A 20,812-nucleotide genomic window follows, 5' to 3' on the forward strand; every position below is an offset into this window, starting at 1 on the left:
TTTTTCCCTAAAAGTATGCTTCTAACAGAAAATAGATTCTAAGTTGTCGTTAGATACTTCCAGATTGGTTCTGAATCATTGTGTTTGTGGACAGCAGAACAACACACTGCCTGGTCCGGTGCCATCCTCATGATCAGTACTGTGTTTGAGCCCATCATTTCAGCCACTGTGTCCTTCCATCTCTGTGAGGGCCTTCCTCTTTTTCATGACTCTCTACTTTACCAAGCATGATGTCCTTTTCCAGGGACTGTTCTCTCCTGACAACATGTTCAAAATTTGTGAAATGATGCCTCACCTTCCTCACTTCCAAGAAGCATTCTCGTTGTATTTCTTTTTTATGGCTTAAAAAAACCATTTTATTGGGGGATCATACAATGCTTATCATTATATATATATATATATATATATCCATTGTGTCAAGTACATTTGTTGCCATCATCATTCTAAAAACATTAGCTTTCTACTTGAGCCCTTGATATCAGCTCCTCGTTTCTAACCTCTCCCTCTCAGCTCCCTCATGAACCCTTGATCATTTATAAATTATTCTTTCGTCTCTTCTTACACTGTCTGCTTATCTCCCTTCACCTACTTTTCTGTTGTCTAGTTATATTTCTTACAATGTGAATTTGTTGCTTTTTGGCAAGGCCACGTTCCATATTGTAATCTAAGTTTTCATTTGACAGGAGTCGGTTAATTTGCTTTTTAAACATGTGTGAAGCCATTGGATAACCAAATGAATCAGTTTTTGTGTCAATGCTCAGCTTAGTGATCTGAACGTGAATTAAAACTCACTTTAAAATAAGCATTTTTTTCTATTGTGTCTTTTGACATTTTCTCCATATATAGACCAAATAGTAAGCTGTACAAGTTGGCCATAAATTTATGGTCCTCGTGTTGTAAATACATTATATTGTAGTATTTTTTACACTTGAAGTGCATGTGTGTTGATACTTACAAATTATAGTCTTAATTTAAAAGATGAGAAAATGCAGAAAAGGCTGAATAACAATTGAGTTGGATGTCGAGATGCAGTTCAGTGCCGATGAGTTTCTCAAAGAGTGTGCTAAAACACATGTTGCTGTTAAAAAAGTAGAACTCAGTGGCAGGCATTCTGAGAGCATGAAAGGAAGCCAGGTAAAGCCATATAGATGGGACTCAATGAGACATAGAAGTCTATAGAAACGTGAGAATGAGGTGCAGTTAGAATGTGATTTAAATAACTTTAAATATGTCCAGTTAAACTGTTGTCGATTGTCATTGTGAAATATGCATTGTATAAAGCGTGTTGATGGAGTTCATGAACTACAATGGAGGTACATACCATTCAAACTAGGAATTTTGTCTCTAATAAAGGTTTTGAAGCAGAGCCTCAAGGTAAATCTAGTCACTCTGAAAATTGCCAACAACTTTAAGAACACATGTACTCTATCTGTAAAGATTCTATTTTACCAATTAAAAAAACATCCTGCCAGGATCCCATCCCATATACCTAATAAGTAACAATAGTAAGATATATTTATCTAGCATGCAAAATTATATACATTCATCAAGGGGAAATGTCTTAGAATTTAATTATTCAGAGGAATAATAGGATAGAGCAAACAAAAAAGATTATTTCTTCTAATCTCAATGTGATCAGTTGAGCTCAGAATTAAGTAAAGATATCATGAAGACGAAGCAGCTAGAGAATTATATCTTTCAAGTTAAACCACAAAAATTCTATGCTCCAAAGCTCCATTTTGAGGGAATTAGAGATCAGAAGGCTAAGGCCATGATAAGAAATTGTATTTCCTTAATTTAAAGGAGGAAAGACATAATTATATGTTAAAGAAACAGCCATTTTGTAAACTGTAAGTTTTTAATGACCAAAAAGTTATTAAAGCCCGAAACTGTAAAAAGTAAAGGCAAGTCTTAGCTTGGCCACTTACTAGCTTTATAACCTTTTTCTTTTTCTGTATCTCATTATGCCTCCATTACCTCATCTGTAATATAGGATAATGACATTTACATCCTACAGTGTTAGTGAAGATTAAATGAGATAATTAAGTGCAGTATATAACAGTGGGCCCAGAATATATTTGCCACTGTTGCTAATGAAAGAATTGCTTTTGCTTACAGAAGAATCTGGGGGGAAAGTGCAAAACTTAGTGATCTTTATGAAGACCTTCTCAGTTTGCCTTCGAAATGAAACAGAAGTCAAACCAGCAAACAGTAAGCTTGTAGTCAACTCAGGATTGGTATTACAGACTATTTTCTCTGTAGAACTATAAATATAAATATAAATCAAGGAGCTAAGACTTCATTACTATAGTCTTTAGACCTATCAGTTAAGTTAGACCCTGAGAACTGGTTAAGCAGAGCAGAAACTAGTTAAGTCAAAAGGAATGACATCAGCAATGGTGCGTATTAGCACATAAGAAATCGGAGCTTATATAGGTTATATTTTGTGGAAAATACATCAAGGTGATTAAGGGTAGAGGTCCTAATTTCAAGTCCCGGCTCAAGGACTTTTTGTTCTTGTTGGTTGCCATTGATTTGGCTCTTGATTCACATGGATACCATTCATAATAGAACTAACTGCTACATTTTACCGTGATTCGTTGTGCATTGGATCATTGTGATCCATAGAGTCTTCATTTGCTGAATTTCCCAAAGCAGATCCCCAATTTTTCTTCCTAGTTTATCTTTGTCAAGAAGCTCTGCTGAAACTTACTCATCATCATAGCAAAATGCAAGCCTCCTCTAACCAATGGTGGTTGATGGCCATGCAGAGCAGGCCTGGTATTAACCCCCGCTTTCCCATAGAGAAGGTGAAAATTCTGTCTCAGAAACACAAATGCCGCACTGCTTCACAACGTGCTAGGCATTCCTTCTCAGACAAGTTCTTTCATCTCTTTGGGCCTCGATTTTCTTACAAAGGGGGAAAATATTCATATCTGTGAAAGCTGAAGGATTTAATTCATGTAAAATAACAGGTTCTAGTGTCATTTATCCTCTAGTCCAGGACTCAGCAAAATATTGAGACAGAAGCGCTAATCCTGTCCCTCACAATTTTAAAAGTTTGCAAAAGCCATAAATATGTATTTTCAGAAGCAAATGAAATCACCATTATCTGAATCAGATCTTTTTTTTTTTTTTTCAGAGGTCACAGTGACCCACCTTTATTTATTTACCCCAATGTATTTACTTGTTTAACATTTTATTACGGACTCATACAACTCTTATCACAATCCTTACATATACATATGCTTTGAAAATGATTAGGGCAAAGAATGTACAGATGTGCTTTTACTATTGATGTATGTATATGTATGGATTGTGACCCATCTTTATTTATAAAACAAACGTGAATACAGATTTTGTTTTCCAATGGAAACCTCAAACAAAGTCCCCGTAAAAATGCCCAACAGATAGGATTCAACAAGCGGTTCCTTCAAACACGTCTTCACTTGTTAGTCCCTGTGTGTGCTTCAGAGTGAAAAGCAAAGTTACCATTGAGTGAGCTGGTGAGACAGAAGAGGTCCCAAGCAAAGCAAGGAGGAGCTAGGTGGCGCAGGGTGAGAGCACGCAGCAGTAGAAAGGTCTGTGGTTTGAAGCCACCAGTCACTATGGGAGAAAGATGGGGCTGGCTTCCGCAGACCACAGCCCAGGAAACCCCCCGAGGCAGTTCGACTTTGTCCTTTAGGGTCGCTGAGATGCAGAATCACACCACAGCGATGGGCCTTCTAAACTACATGGATCTCACAGCAACTGTTTCAAGGTTTCTCCAGCCTCCATGGCTCCAGAAAATCTGGATGCCAAGAGACTTTCTGTATTTGGGGAACCCCTCCAATCATTTGTGCCTCCCCAGTATCAGAGCTAGACTACACGTCTGCCTCCTCTGAGCCATGAGCCCAGACACTGAATCAGATCTTTTACAATTTTTCAGTTTTCCTTAAGAGCCATATGAATGGACCCAGAGGATTGTGTACGGCTAGTGAGCCACAGATTGCCAACCATTACTCCCCCCTATTTATGAACTGATTCTTAACGTATTAGGTCCTATTACCAAACCAAAAAGCAAACGCGCTGCTATTGAGTCAATTCCCAGTCTTGGTAACCTGATAGGATATAAAAGAACTATCTGTGTGTATTTCTGAGGCTATATCTCTTTATGGGTACAGAGTAACTAGTGATCTCAAACTACCAACCATGTGATTAGCAGCCCAATATGTACCCCACTATACCACTAGGACTGATGGCCTATTAGCAGTCTCTGGTGAATAGTAAAATGCTCAGTAAATATTTCTGTCGGGGTTAGTCCTCAAGGAGAGTTTGAACTGGAAAATTGTGGGCAAAGGGAGCTAGAGCCAGACTATCAGGATCCCTTAAACCACGTAGGGAAGTTATGTTAGGATGAGATAGGAGAGCCAAGTTTCTTAAAGGAATTTGTTTGAGGATTACTCAAGGTAGTGAATCAGAAGAACAAGAAAGGAGAGGTGAATGCAAAGTGGATGTACCTGGAAAAGAATAGTGAAAGGTGAAGAGAAAAGTTAGCTCTAGCCTCATTCTCTCTTCATAGGAGAATTTTTTATTTAAAGGAAGGGAAGTTGTAAGCAACCGATTCAGACTGGCAATCGACAGCTTTTTTAAGAACAGTATTTTTCATCAATAGATAGCTATATTTTCTGTTTGGGGCTTTTGAGCTTTCCATTCCTCCAGTCAACATTAATTGCACCATTTAACAAATAATCAAACTTAGGACACGCAGAGCAATGTACTGTTTATTTTAATGTAAAATGGAGAAAGGTAATGCAAATGCAACAGAAGCATATGCTAAATAAATACACTCTATGTTAGCAATAGTGTGAATACTTAACATGTTTACCACATTTTGATTATATTGGTATAGATAATAATTAACTTAGAAACTCCTAAAAAAAATCAATGAATTACATAGGTAGAAAAAAAAACAAATATTTGTAGATGTTAACAGTATTAACTGCAAAAATGTGGAAGAAACAATAGAAAAGAAATGTATTTGTAAAAACAAAGCTAGTATTTAGAAATTGCAGATCCCGGTCAGAGTGTGATGAGATTATTATTTAATTGGGAACACTTTAGGTCTTCTTTATAGAAGATTAAATGGGAATTAAAAATGCCTATTTACTTCTAGTATGATAATAAAGAATGAGTTACCTTAGTGACTATGACAGATTTGAAGGCAAATCAGTCTTTTGAGTGAGAATTAGCTAATCTTGATCAATAAACCTAAACTTTTCAAATATATTGCTAAAACTTGATAGCAATTTTTCTATCAGTCTCCTTTTTTTAAAAACAATGAATTCTTATCAGCAAATAAATTTTGATGAAAATAGGATTTATAATTATTTTAGTTTTACCATTTAATATCTGATCTGTGACATTAGGAAACAAGGTAGTTTTGAGATATTCAATCAAAATAACAGTGTGAAAATAAATTGTTCCACATTTTTTGCCTACTCTATTCAGTACCTTGTAATACAATCCTTTTCACAACTGTTTGTAGTGGTGGCCACTACGAACTTTGGGTTTCGGGATTGTGTATGCTGGTGTTTATATGTCCATTGGACTAATTATTTCCATATATTTTCCTATTTTCATTTCTCTGTTTTCCTTCAGATGAGCAAAGATCAATAGTTGCACCTTAGATGGCTGTTCATGAGCTTTAAGACCTCAGTCACTAAAGTAGGATGGTCCGCATGTTTGTGAACTATGTTGGATCAATTGATAGTGGTTTCACCAGAAACTATGGGCCAGTGATTCATTCCCTCAAGGTGTTAGGTTATGTCAAAGAAGTGTCATAACTCTGTTGGGTGTATGATTCGTTGTTGGCAGTTTTCTTTTCCTTTTAGCATTTGATCGATGTAATCTTATTACCTTCTTGTTTGCTTGGTGTCTGCTGAAAATCAGAGCACTGTCTTATTTGTTTCTCTTGGTAGGAAACATTTCATGTTTCTTGATCTGTTCTCAGGATTCTGTGCTTGTTTTTGGTTTGGAAAAGTTTGATTATGATTTGTCATAGTGATTTTATTTGGAGGTATATCTTGTTGAGAGGTTATTTACTCTGAATGCATGTTTTCTCATTTTCAAAAAGTAAGGTAAGCATTCTTCCAACAGCTCTTTAATAATTTTCTGCCTTTTTCGTTGTTTCTCCCTGTTCTGGAATTCTGATGGCATATGAATTTTCCTCTTGATGGTGTGCCATATAATTCTTAAGCTTTCTTTGAATTTCTGTGGGTGTTTTGTTTTTTCTAATTATTACTTTAGTAGATTGGTATTGAGAGATTTGTCTTCAGGCCCTCTAATTCAGCCTTTCCTTGATTTAGCTCTGTTCTGGTTCTCTTTCAAAGTATTATCTATTTCTGGAATCTTAGCATTAAGCTCCTGGACTTTTATTTTCTATTTTTCTATGGTTTCTAATGTTTCATTTATTTTGTAACTTTGTTTTTGGAGTATTTGCATGAATTCTTCTCAAGCCTTATTCTGTGTCTTTTAAATTTTTATCAGTAGCTTTTTCAATCTTTCTGTCAGTTTGTTGAAGGGATCTCAATACCACCTGTGTGAATTCAGTATAAGCCATTCCAGTGCCTTGTATTCCTCGGGAAGATCTTCTGGTTCTGTTTATCGGTCACTCATTTGTGCCACACTATCTTGTTTCTTCATGTAAACTGAAATTGCCTCTTGTCTCTGATATTTGGGTAGTATATTGTATTTATGGCGGTCAGACTGTCTTGTGCTTAGTGCAGCGAGCATGTGAATGGGTGTGCAGTCTGTTGTTTACTGCTTGTATAGTACTGAAGAGAGCAGATCTGCCTGGTGTTTTCGGCCATCTATTCATGGCCGGGTGGTACAGGAGGAGATAGTGACTCTTGTTCAGTGGGTGTAGCTGCAATAGGTAGAAGTGTGGCTGAACCATTTGAGCACAGTTGATTTCTCATGAGTGGCCATTTATGTGCTAGTCTTGAGCTAAAAGCTGATTATGGCTACACCGTGTCTGGCCATTCAACAGCTTACATACATCTTTCCTTTCTGGCCAGCTTTCTTCAGCTAATTCTACTAATCAATATTCAGTCTGCTCCTCTTTCTTTCCCTCTGTACTCAGGGTTCCAGGATTATCATCCATATCTGCTTCATCTAATCTCTCATGTCTTTTTTGTTAAGGGACTGTGCCCCATGTCTCCCAGAAATCTAGAGCTTCACAATTTTAATGAAGCATCTTTAAGTACCTTCTAAAGAAACAGAACACTGTGCTCATGCCATTCATTCAATAAAGGCATCTTGAATTTCTTAGTCTCAAGTACTGATTAAGTCATTGAGATGCATAGGGAAGCCCTCATTATAGCAATAAGCACATAATAAATTGCACCCTCCTGGGTCTATCTGCTGACTTCCCGTGACATGTCATCATTGTTTACCTGCCATTCAAATGAGTTCCACCTTCTTCTCAGAGCAACCTGACTTCAAATTCTCACTGTGCTACCTAAACAGATTGACCTTGGCCAATTCATGTAAGCTCTCTAATCTTCAATTACCCCAGATCATGGCATTTATCTCTTAACACTTACTGGTTTCTTAAGTGTTACATATTGTCATTCCATTAACGGCAGTTATTTCACTGAAAGCATCAGGGTAAACTGTTAGTGTCAGTAAGTATGACAATAAAATCTAAGTTGATGAGGATGCCTAGGGAAAGAATTGTTTTGATTAATATTATATTATGATTATATAGAAAGCCATTTGTGCCTCAGTGTTTATTATTTCTCTAAGCACTATTAGTCTTCATCCCTCCTCTACCCTTCTCAACCGCCTTTACCATCACCACCACTACACTACACCCCCTGTCCAGTATTCTTCTTTATAGCAAAAAGTGCTTAAATGTAATTTAGAACTATAGTTATCATGCAATTTATATTGACTCATACATCATTAGCTTTTAAAAAATTGTTTGGGGCCATTACTCAGAGCATCAGCAATCATTGTACCATGTAGTTAGAATATGGGTGTAGTTTGAACCAATTGCAGAACCCACTCTACATTAATTGAAGGCAATAGATTTTTTTTCCTGCAGCTTACTTGAACCGCTTATCACTCGAAAATTTTTTTTTACCTTGTACTAAATTAGTTACATTTCTAGCATCAATTCGCTGGGAATATGTGCTAAACTTTTATTCTGTCATTCTTAGCAGTAAAATATATTTATATATCTACTAAGAATAATCTTTTAAATAGGAGACTAAAATAAATACGTGGAACAAGATAGGTAATATATTTCAGATGTCGTTAAGAGTTTTCACATTCTAAATGCAGACAATCAAGTTTGCAGAAACCGTAAGGGCTGTCTTCGGTATGTTAAGCGTTTAATAAGATTTCAGCATTTCTTTTTATTTATAGAAGATTTCATCATTTCTTATGTAGAAGATGAGTGACGGTGGCACTTACAAATTTGGCTTTTCTGTGCCATATACACTTGTTGCCCTGTATGCCTTATGAAACTTTTCTAGACATAAATTCACGAAAACATTGGAGCACATGGGTGAAAAACAGTAAAATTGACTGTCTGAGAAATGGCCAAAACACACTATAGCTTCCTATTCAGTTATTAGACACATCCTTTGGTTTCATGCTTTGATACTCCAATTGTTACATCGGAAAAGTGTCAAATTTATAACAGCTATTATATACCAACATTGTAATTAATTTGGCTAAGTTATCAGTCAAATGCATTTAGATTCAGGTCAATAGTTACACCTACCAGTTGCATAGTACCAACAAACGGCGTTGAACCCAACGAAGTCTCTAATGACTTTTTAAAAAATTGTATTTGTTCCACCTATATTGAATATCTGCGCCGCCGGGCTGCTTCCAAATCAGGACAAACCTATTGTTACACTAAAGGTGCAGAAAGATTAATATGGATGAAAACATTCCAGTAATTTTACATTTGATTCTACAAGTATTTATTGAGTGCCCACTGTATGCAGAGCAGAGATGACACTCCCAAGCCATAGTGTTCTTGTGAGTAATATTAACCTACTTAAGGTGTGATTAACCATTAGTTTATTTCCCTCTGTGTGCCTCTTCTGTGCAAATGGCTCTTTCTCCATATGTTTCACAGGTGTATATATGAGTATGCATACAAACTGACACAGGATTTTTTGGTAATATATAGCCTGCATGTTTCATACGTTTTTTGTATTTCCTGTGCATGGAGACATTTTTTCCTTCTTATGTATGGTCATAAGATTTTCACCAGTTAGTTCTTTTTAAAGTCATGTACCACATCCTTTTATCTCATCAGAAGATGCGACAGACACTCGGGTTGGAAAGTACTCCGCACATCACTAGGGAAGAGTTACCCGCTCAAAAGAGGCAATCTTAATGAGAGGGTTGTATTAAAGCATTTGGGACCTCATTTGCTGATTTGACATGGATTTGACATGGATCAAGATGAGAAGAAACTATTAACAGTTCTATTAGCAATCAGAATATGGAAGTCTTGAAACATGAATCAAGTAAAATGGAAAGTTGTAAGAAATCATTGATATTATAGGCTTTGGCAAGCTGAAATGGACTAGTTTTAGCCATTTTGAATTGACAATCATATGGACTACTATGTGGAGAAAGACAAATGAAAGAGAAACAGATATCCTACTTATATAAAATAACATTTCAATATCTGTCCTGAAGTAAAATGTGGCCACTGGATATAATATGCAAATCCCTACAAAGACAATTAACACATTTATTTTTCACCAATTACTGATAACAACAATCTTTCCCAGCTTCTACAATCTGAAGTTGATCTGTCATGAACCATTGATAATTGCTTGAGATTGTAATAAGAAATTTCAAAACAAAGAGCAATCGATAGTTGAAAAAATATGGTCAAAGTGATGGAAATGACACAGGAGACAACATAGAATTCAGTAAGAATCATAACCCATTCATTGGAAATGTTTATTGCCAACAACATAAATGGTAACTAAGCATGTGGCAGTCATGACAGAATACGCAGGAATTAAATCACCTACATGTAGAAAGATGAGAAGAAGCAGCTGAATATCATCATTGAAAACAAAGCCAGAGGCTGACTGCTAAACAGACCTTCTTATAAAAGTTCAAGTTGAAGCTACAGAAGTTTAAAACAAGTTCACCAAAGTCAAAATACAACCTTGAGTATATTATACATCCAGTCGAGACCATCTGAAAAAATATGTTGGAGGCATTGAACACCAGTGAACTAAAGTCAGATAAGCTTTAGAATGAAGTCAAAGATATTCTGATAAAGAACACAGTCATTTAAAAAAAAGAAAAGACCAAAATGGATGTCACAAGAGACTCAGAAACTTGACTTTGAACATATGCTAGCTAAAGTGAAAGTAAAGATGAAGTAAAGGAGCAGAACAGAAGATTTCAAAGGACAGTTTGAGCAGATAAAGTATGATAATGAAATATACGACAACAACAAGCCATAAGGGAAGATCACACCCAGCATTTCCTAAGCTGGCAGAGCTGAAGAAAAACTCAAGCCTGACATTGCAATATGGAAGGATTCGCTGGACAAAATTTTGAACTATACTGGAAGCATCACAAGAGCATAGAAAAGAGCCACCTTGGTGGCTGAGTGGTTACACATTGGGCTGTGAGCTGCAAGATGAGCAGTTCAAAACCACCAGCAGCTCCACAGGAGAAAGATCGTTTATAAAAAAAAGAATGCAGAAATAATGTGGCAGCTCTCTCCATCCCAGACGTGGAGGAAAAAGATAAAGGAACATAAGCTGCCAGGTATTAGATACAGATAAGCTAAAGGATGAATGCTGGCACTACATGCGCTATATTGAATTTATTTTTTGTTGTTGTGAGATAACATTTATGGAATGTTATTTTCTCTATCGGGTACTGTAACGTAATGCTAGTATCACATATTCACTCATCATATTTTCAGGATGACCCTGCAGGATTCATGTTAGTATTTCTATATGATAGAAGAAACAGGCTCAGACAGGCTAAATTATATGCCAATAAACCGCTAAAAAAAAAAAAAAGAACGTGGAAAAATACCGAGTCTCTATACCAGATAAGAATTGGTTGATGATCACATGGTTTATGAGTTAACATATGCTCCAGAACTATGGTTCGGAAGAAGGAAATCTGAGCTGCCCTGAAGGCAATTAGTGAAAAACCATGTTTTCAGGAATTGATGGAATACCAACTGAAATGTTTCACCAAATGGTGATACCTGAAATTTTTTTGTCTATGTCAACAGTTCTGGAAGTTATCTACCTGGACAAGTGACTTGAAGAGATCATTTTAAGTATTCGTTCTATGGAAAAACGACCTTATTAAAACCACATGCAGTAACCCTTTGAAGCTAATTCAAAAACACTTGCAGAAATACATCAGCAGCTAATTTCTGGAAATGTTAGGCAGAATCCTAATACTTGCGATGAGGGATATAGCATGGTTAACTTCAGCTGGATGTTGGCTGAAAGCAGAGACGATTAAGCAGTTGACTATGCCAAGACATCCAGCTGTGTGGGCCATAGAGGATTGTGGATAGCATTGCCAGGAGCGAGGACCCTAGCGCACATAGCCATAGCCGTGCTCGCGAGGAACCTGTCCACAGACCAAGAGGCAGCTCTTGGGACCAAACAAGGAGATACTTGCTGCACAGGTTGATATCATGCAAGGTGTTTGCCAGAGTTACAGCTTTTTATCATACTCATTCAATCTATATGCTGACCTGATCACCAGAGAAGCTGGACTATATTAAGATAAATACAGCATCAGAATTGGAAGACAACTTCATCTTATATACTTTGGACATTCTGTCAAGGGGGAACAAGCCTTGGAGAAAGCATTTATGTTTGGGTAAGCAGAGAATCAGTGAAAAAGAGGAAGACCACCCAGTAAGATGGATTGATTTACTGACTGAAGCAGCGGGCTCAAATAGAGCAACAATTGTGAAGATGGCACAGGACTGGCCAATTTTTTTAATATTTTGTTTATAAGTTCACTATGAGCCTGAACGGGCCCGACAGAATCTGAAAGCAACAACATGTGTAGCCAATCCTCATCCTATCTCATTCTTTTCACGGATGAATACATTGATAAAGTATGTGAGAGTTTGATTAGTGGTGAAAATGTAAAAGAAGACATGTCTTTGTTTAAGGAAGCAATTGTGTAGTTGTTTACAATGGTATTCGGAAAATATATTGCAACCTAAATGTAGAATATCTGATTGTCATATAACTCAACAATGGAGTTTATATGCTATCAATAATAGCTCACGCAGATGATTACATAATTCATTTGGGGATCAAAAATTATCTTGTAAAATTGTATTAAAGTAGTATTAGAATTGAATTATGTTTCCATCTATTTAAAATATACATTGCCTTTTAAAAAATATATTTTTTTCAGAGTGGATATTTCAGGACACCTGAGTTTGATGTAACCTTTTCTGTTTGCGATGATTGCATGATTGTCCTAAAGTTAATTATTTGATTGTCTGGGGCAGCATTAAGCATAATAGATACTTACAGGTTTAGGAAAGTTCAGGCACAGCACTGCTGAGGGTTTGGATAGCGTCCCGAGAGGTTCCTTTCAGAGCTGAATGGCTCTGCGAATAAAATAACTGCATTCTCAGAGCATGTTGGCATAGGTTGGGCTGTAATCTGAAAATAATTGTTATTTTTGCTTTCGAGTTTTAGCTCATATTTTCCATAATATAGCACTCATTCCCATATTTAAGCTAATTTTTTGCAGTTGTTTGGGGGTTTATTTGTTGTTTTTCTTACATTGAAATGTTCCACTTGCCAGGCTTATCACACCAATGCCTATTCAATCCTGTTTGAGTTGCTAACTTGTCTGATTTTCTAGAACAATTTTTCTGTAAAAGGAAAAATGTGTTCCCTCTAGTCCTCTTTTGTCAAAAACCCTTTGCACTTGCTTTCTTTTGCCAATTGAACCTTTTTTGAAATGCATCAGGAGGGAGAGCTTTCCTAGCCTTTCCTAGACAGGAGTAGCTGTAGGTGCATTTAAACAATCAAACTTGAAAAGGGGATTTTTCTTTTTATATTTGAAAATAATTGAAAATGAAAGGTGTATGTCTCAGGACAGAGTGCTTAACTGACCTCTTTCTACTGAACTTCGCTATGGTGTATGAAACGACCTCCCTAGTGTCTTCTCTGGTGTTTTAAAGAGATGCTTTACTTGTTTGAGGCATCTGGTTCTGATTCAGAGCTCTAGCTAGATGAACCAAAAATCCATCTTGTTATACTGTGATTTGCATCTCTTTTTCTTCTCTCAGAATGAATACAGCTTTGTTGTAAGGGCTACCAAGATTATATTTTAAAGAAAAATCTAGGTCCAGCTCTATAAAGATGGTCTATCACTATAACATATCAGACTCACAGTAAATTCCGTTTCATCAATGGGATGAAATAAAGGTTTCAGGACCTTCGTTTGTGAGTTTGACATGCCTTAGAATAAGAAACATTTATAAAACTCCATTTCTAATTGGAATATAAAAATGTATGAAGTATGAATCAAAGAAAATTTAAAATAACCAAGAATGAAATGGAACACATAGAGATCCATATCCTAAGCATTAGTAAGCTAAACTGAACTGGTATAGGCTATTTTAAATCAGTCAGTCATACGGTCTGCTGTTGAAGAGGAATGCTGTCGCAGTCATCATCACAAAGAATGTTTCCAGATCTATCCTGAAATGCAAAGCCACCATTGATCAGAAAATACCCATAACTCCAATAAGGAAGGCCAGTCCGTATAACATTTATTCAAATTTGCTTATAAAACCCCAACGCAAAAGACTTAAAAATTGGAAGATTTTTGCTTGTCTCTGCAGTATGAAAATGATCAAACATGCACTCTAAACTAAGTCCACATGGAAAAAGCACATCAAGCTGTATGATCCAGAGACGACAATTATGAAACTGAAATATGATGAAGAGAAAAGCATCAGAGCACAGATTATGCACACCCAATTTGTGGAGGGCTATGGGGGATGGTGGGAGCCCATCACCCATTTGCAGAGGATCTAGTCTGACTGAGCCACCAGCAGATTCTGTCTAGCCACAGGCAAGAGTCTCCAACAGCCTTACATTCAGGCAGAGGCAGGTGTCATCTTGATTGTGCTGGATCGAACTCTATGCTTGGCCAGTTCACCACCCTAGTGACCCAACCTGAGGCCGTTCTGGGTGCAAGTCTCTCTCACTAGTTCTATGACAGAAATTTCTTCCCTGGCTTTGTGAATGGTGTTGGGGGTCTGTCACTTGTTACACATTATTTGTATCTTTGTTGATAATACTCTTATGTTTTTATCCTTACCACTTAGAGCGCTTTTGTTTGTTATTGATTTCTGTTGGGTTGCCCAGCTGTGAAGCACTTGATGAGTGGATGCAAAAGAGAATAATGGATCCATGGGCTTATGGGGAGTCCAGGGACTGGGAGTGGAGGATGGGGAGGGTAGGGGATCACAGGAGTAAATGGTGAAGATGGGAGTGAGGAGGGAGCATTAGAATGGATTGTAATTGCATAACTTAACTTAGAGGCGACTTAACTGCAGGAGGGGGAACTGGTTTGTTTCCCTCATTGTTCTCAAAACATTTGCCTTTTACTTGAGCCGCTGGTCTCTGCTCCTCATCTTTCTCCTCCCTCCCTCCTCCCCTGCCCCCGTGAACCCTCGATGATTTATAAATTCATATTATTAGTATTATTTTGTCATGTCTCACACTGTCCAACGTCTCCCCTCTTCCACTTCTCTGCTGTCCATCCCCCAGGGAGGAGGTCATATGTAGACCCCTGTAATCTGTTCCCCCTTTCTCCCCCACCTTCCCTCTACTCTCCCAGGATTGCTATTTCACCACTGGTCCTGAGGGGTTCATCTCTCCTGGATTCCCAGTGTTTTCAGTTCCCATCTGTATCAGTATACATCCTCTGGTCTAGCTGAATTTGTATGGTAGAATTGGGATCATGATAGTGGGGCGGGGGGAGAGGAAGCATTTAAGAACTAAAGCAAAGTTGTATGTTTCATTGTTGCTACACTGCACCCCAACTGGCTCGTCTCCTCCCCGCAATCCTTAAGGGAATGTGCAGTTGCCTACAGATGGGCTTTGGGTTCCCACTCTACACTCCCCCTCGTTCACAATGATATGATATTTTGTTCTTTGATGCCTGCTACCTGATCCCTTCGACACCTCGTGATCACACAGGCTAGTGTGTTTCTTCCATGTGGGCTTTGTTGTTTCTCAGCTAGATGGCCACTTGTTTATCTTCAAGCCTTTAAGACCCCAGACACTATATCTTTTGATAGCTGGGAGCCATCAGCTTTCTTCAACACATTTGCTTATGCACCCGCTTTGTCTTTAGCAATGGTTTCAGGAAGGTGAGCATCTCAGTGTGCTGGATTATTAGAACAAAGTGTTTTTGTGTTGAGGGAGCACTTGAGTAGGGACCCAATGTCCACTGCCTCCTTAATACTAAACCTATAAATATATGTACATAGATCAATTTCCCCCCATCATATATTAATATATTTACATATGTATATGCCTGTATTTAGAGCTCTATAAATGCCCTTTGCCTCTTAGTTCTTTCCGCTATTTCTTTTTACCTTCCTTCCATCCCACTATGATGTTCAACCTTCATTTGGCTTTCAGGAATTCCTCTTGGTTACATTGTCCTTGATCCAGCCCTGCCAGACCTCCTGCACCCCCTATCCAGCAATTTCTGTTGGGAGGGAAAACATGAAATAGATGTATTTACAATTGCAAGTAGAATGTGAAAATTAAAAACAAGGATCAGTAATTTGATAATAGAGCCTCGGTGATAGAACCGACATCAAATAGCACATGATCAAAATTTTCAAGACCAATGTCTTATTCACAGAAAATACCATTGTTTTAATCATTTTATTTGGGGCTCGTACAATTCTTATCACAATCCATACATACATCCATTGTGTCAAGAACATATGTACATTTGTTACCACCATCATCCTCAAAACATTTGCCTTCTACTTGAACCATTAATATATGCTGCTAATTTCCCCCCTCCCTCCCCACTTCCCCCAACAACATAAATGATGACTGTGCAGATGGACCTTGACACATATAATACCCAGAAATCAAATCCACAATATCTGTGGAAAGAGACAACGAAGAGATTCAGTATCACTCGCTCATATGCAAATTCATGGTAAAGCTAAAGAAAATTAATGCAAATTCAAGTGGACCTTCCAACTGGGTTTGGAGAATGTTTTAAGAATAGACATGATACATTGAACAATAATGAGCAAGACTAGATGAATTCAGAAATGCCATAAAGGGCATCATACTTGAAGAAATCCAATGGTCATTAAATACTGAGAATTACCAGAAAATCAGAGGAATACATAATTCTTCTAAGGTTTATGTCAGGGTTGTATCCTTTCACCATTCTTAATCTATATGCTGAAAAAAATCTGAGAAATTGGACTATGGGAAGAAGAAGAAAACAATATCAGGGCTAGAGGCAGGCTCATTAACAACCTGCAATATTTAAATGGTACAACCTTGCTTACTGAAAGCGAAGAGGGTTTTAGGCGCTTGCTGATGAAAAGAAAATGTAAAGAAAAGAAAAATCTTTACAACTGGACCTATAAGCAGCATCAAGATAAATGGGGGAAATATTGACGTTGTGGAGGATTTCGTTTTACTTAAATTCACAAGAGTGCCGATGGAAGCAGCAGGCAAGCTATCTTACAACATATTGAATCGGACAAATCTGCTGCAAAGGCCTTTTTAAAGTATAAAAGAATAACAATTCCACTTTGAGGACTATGAAACACCTGACCGAATTCATGACATTTTCAATGGCCTCATATGCCTGCGAATGCTGGACAACAAGGAAGGAAAAAAATAAGAAATTGTGCCTTTGAATACTGGTGTGCTGTGTGTTGTTGTTGTTGTTGTTCCTAGTTGCCATAGAGTCCGTTGCAATCCACAGTGGCCCTGTATACAAACAGAAGGAAACACTGTCCTGGTCTGCTCCATCCTCACAATTGCTGTGCTTGGGTCCTCTGTCAGTCTCTCTTCTTGTGGGTCTTCCTCATTGTTGCTGCCCTCCACTTTAATGGACAATGTCCTTTCCAGAGACTGGTCTCTTCTGATGACTTATTTAGAGTATTGTGGCATCTAAGAATTGTCCTGTTTGCTAAGAGGCATTCTAGTTGAATTGCTTCCAAGACATAGTTATTTGTTCTTCTGGCAGTCCATGGCATTTTTCATATTCTCGTCCAGCACCATAATTCAAATATATCAATTCCTCTGTGTTTTTTTATTGTTCATTGTCCAACTTTATGTGCATATGAGGTGAAAGAAAATACCGTGGCTTGAGCCAGGCATAAGTTAGTCCTCAAAGTGATATCCTTGCTCTTCAGTATATTTGCAAAAGTGTCATTTGATTGCTTGACCACTGCTTCCATAAGTGTTGATTATCTATCCAACTAAAATGAAATCCCTGACATCTTCAATCTGTTTTCCCTTTATTATAATGTGGCCTATTGGTTCTGTTGTGAGAATTTTGTTATTCTTTACCTTAAGTGACAATTCATACTGAAGGCTGCAATCTTTGATTTTTTTTTTATTAGCAAGTATTTCAAGTACTCCTCACATTTAGCTAGCAAGGTTGGGCCACCTGCATATAGCAGGTCATTAACAAGCTGCTCTGGAGGCACTAGCATAAAACAAAACTCCAGGACGTGATGCTATGTCAATGGAAATGCTTCAACAAGCTAGTGCAAGATTGGAAGAAATTTTGAAGACATTTACCTGGCCCAATGATGGAAGAGAGCCATATATCTGCCCATTCCAAAGAAATGTGACCCAACAGAATGTAGAAATCATCAAACAACATAATTAACATTAAATATAAGTAAAATTTTGCCTGAAGATAATTCCAAAATCATTGCAGTCCTGCATTCACAGAGAAGTACTGGAAATTAAATTAGGAGAGTGTGTGGACTGAGGGCCGTCATGGCTAACCTCAGCTGGATCTTGGCTGAAAGCGGAGAACACCAGAAGAAAGGTGTTTACTTGTGTTTTACTGACTAGGCAAAGGCATTTGATGATTTGGCTCCTAAAAAAATGAGTTGCGCTCATGAGGAACTTGCACAGAGATGAAAAAGGCAACAGAACAAGGAATTCTGCATGGGTTAAAATCAAGAGACATCTAGATTCTAAGAAAAACGTGACATCAGGATTGGAGGAAAACTGATAAACACCTTGTGGTACGCATAAGAAACAACCAGCCTTGCTAAAAGTAAAGAGGATTTATAGCACTTATTGGCCAAGATGAAAAAATCTACAGCTTTCAGCATGGGATTACCCTCAGCATAAAGAAAACAAAAATCTTTACAATGGGACTGATACATCACATTATGATGTGATGACAAGATTGTAGTTACTTGTGGTATCTTTCAACTGGAATCCACAATCAACACTCTTAGAGACAACAGTGAAGAAATCAAAGGACTTACTGACTGTGTTGGGTTACTCTCATGCATAAGAAGCCTTTAAACTTAGTGTTAGAAGAGATGTCAGGGTACCGGGCTGTCATTTTGTTGCAGTCATTCTGGAGGATGCAGCTGCTGAGTCTCCCTCCGGAGGAGGCATTGTAAAGATGCTGAGCCCTTCTTAGGAAAGCGGGGCTAGTCTCTAAAAATGCTCTTGGGGCCTCCTTCATTGTTGCACAGAACCTCCATGCATCTAACACTTATGCTTTCTAAGTGTCTTTGATTCTGGAAGGGTGAATTCTTGGAGCTGATACCTCCATTGACCTTGAAGAGATCGGGTGGGTCCTGAGCATTGTTGATGGTCTTGCTCAAGCACAAGGACTGAGGAATGCACAAGTCAAATAAATGGTGGGAGTTTCCTTCTGGCTTGAAGGGTGTGTTTCTGAACTTGGAGCTTGACCATGATGGTGTTGTCCTGTTCGGAAACGATAAGCTCTTTAAGGAAAGCGACATTGAAAAGAAGATAGGAGCCGTGAGAGATGTCCCCGTTGCATGCATTCCTCAAATTTCTGTGCGTGAACCAATGCAGACCAGCATTAAGTCAGTGGGTAGTTTGGTGCCCATTGGTCGTGGTCATTGTGAGCTAATTATCGAAGACTGACCGATTGGCAAAACACCAGTTGCGCTTCAAACAATCCTTAACCAGAAACACTTTGATGGTGCAACCGATGAGAAGAAAAACCTGCGCTATGTCTATGTTGATATCTGTCAGATGAGATCCGTTGTTGCCCAGCTCGTGGAGAGATTTACAGATGCAGGTGTCATGAAGTACCTCATGGTGGTTTCGGCTACCATTTCAGATGCCGCTCTACTTGAGTACCTGGCTCGATTCTCTCTGGCTGTTCAATGGGAGAGTAGTTTAGGGACCATGGCAAGCATGCTTTGATCATCTATGACTGCTTAATCCAAAGCGGTGGCAGATTGCCGTCAGATGTCCCTGCTGCTGCACCAGTTCCCTCCCACCCACCCCGCAGCACAAGGTCTGCTCTGGGGAAGTAGTCTACCTGCACTCCTATCTGCTAGAGTGAGTGGCTAACATGAACGATTCTCTTCGTGGTGGCTCCTTGATTACCCTGCCAGTCATCAGAACACAGGCTGGTGACGTGTCCACTTATATTCTAACCAATGTCATTTCCATTACGGATGGACAGATCTTCTTGGAAACAGAACTGTTCTACAAAGGTTAATGCTCTGCCATTAACATTGGCTTGTCGGTGTCCCATGTCGGTTCATCCACCCAAACCAGGTGGCAGGTCGGTTCTTTTGCCCAGTTCTGTTCTGACGTTGAGGCTGCCATGCAGCAGCTCTTGAGCGAGAGTGTGCATCACACGGAGTTGCTGAAGGAGGAACGGCCATTGAAGAGCAGGCAGTCGTCCTCTGTGCCAGCATGAGGGGCTATCATGATCAACTAGTTTGAGAATGCTTGCTTGTCTCGGGTCATCAGCCAACACCTGGCCCTGCTGGGCAACATGAGGGCTGATGGAAAGCTCTCCAAACAGTTGGATGCTAAGCTGAAAGAGATTATCACCAACTTCTTGACTAGATTTGAAGGTCAAACTCCTATGGGTTCATGTCAGATGCCAGGTTACTTTTGTCTTTGTTTCTTCTAGTAATCAGTTTCATTTGTAAAAGGATTACTTGTGTCTCTGGATGGAAATCACGTTAAGGAGGAGGAGAAGGAGAAGGAGAAGAGATGTCACTTTGAAGACTTAAGTGCACTTGACTCAATTCATGGTATTTTTAATTGCCTCATATGCATGCAAAAGCTAGACAATAAGGAAGACAAAAGAAGAATTCATTCATATGGGCTATGTTTTTAGTTAACAATATGGAATATACAATAAATTTCTAGAAGAAGGAACAATTGTGTCATAGAAGTACAATCAGAACGCTCCTCTGGAAGCACAGATAGTGAGACTGTCTCACGTATTTGGGACATACTATCAGGAGAGAGTAGGCCACAGAGAAGGACATTGTGCTTGGTACAGTAGAGTATCGTTGAAAATGAGAACGACCCACAATAGGATGGATTGACACAGTGACTGGAATAATAAGCTTAAGCACAGCAGTGAAGGTAAGGACGCTGAAAGACTGTGCAGTGTTTTATTCTGTTGTACATCGGGTAGCTGTGCTTCAGAACTACCTTGAAGACATTGAACAATATCAACAATAGCATGGTTCTATTAAGCTTTAGCTGTAAGCATGCTTCATCAC

The 20,812-nt window shown here is 38.4% G+C and overlaps 1 protein-coding gene and 1 pseudogene across 2 annotated transcripts in view; both read left to right on the forward strand.

Moving 5' to 3' along the window:
- The window catches only part of DIAPH2 (diaphanous related formin 2), a 925,981-nt gene that overhangs the window by 698,021 nt on the left and 207,148 nt on the right, over positions 1-20,812 (forward strand). The window lies entirely within an intron of this gene.
- LOC142434721 (ATP synthase F(1) complex subunit alpha, mitochondrial pseudogene) lies at positions 18,060-20,208 on the forward strand (annotated as a pseudogene).

Source organism: Tenrec ecaudatus, chromosome X (genome assembly GCF_050624435.1).
Source record: "Tenrec ecaudatus isolate mTenEca1 chromosome X, mTenEca1.hap1, whole genome shotgun sequence".
NCBI classification, from domain to species: domain Eukaryota; kingdom Metazoa; phylum Chordata; class Mammalia; order Afrosoricida; family Tenrecidae; genus Tenrec; species Tenrec ecaudatus.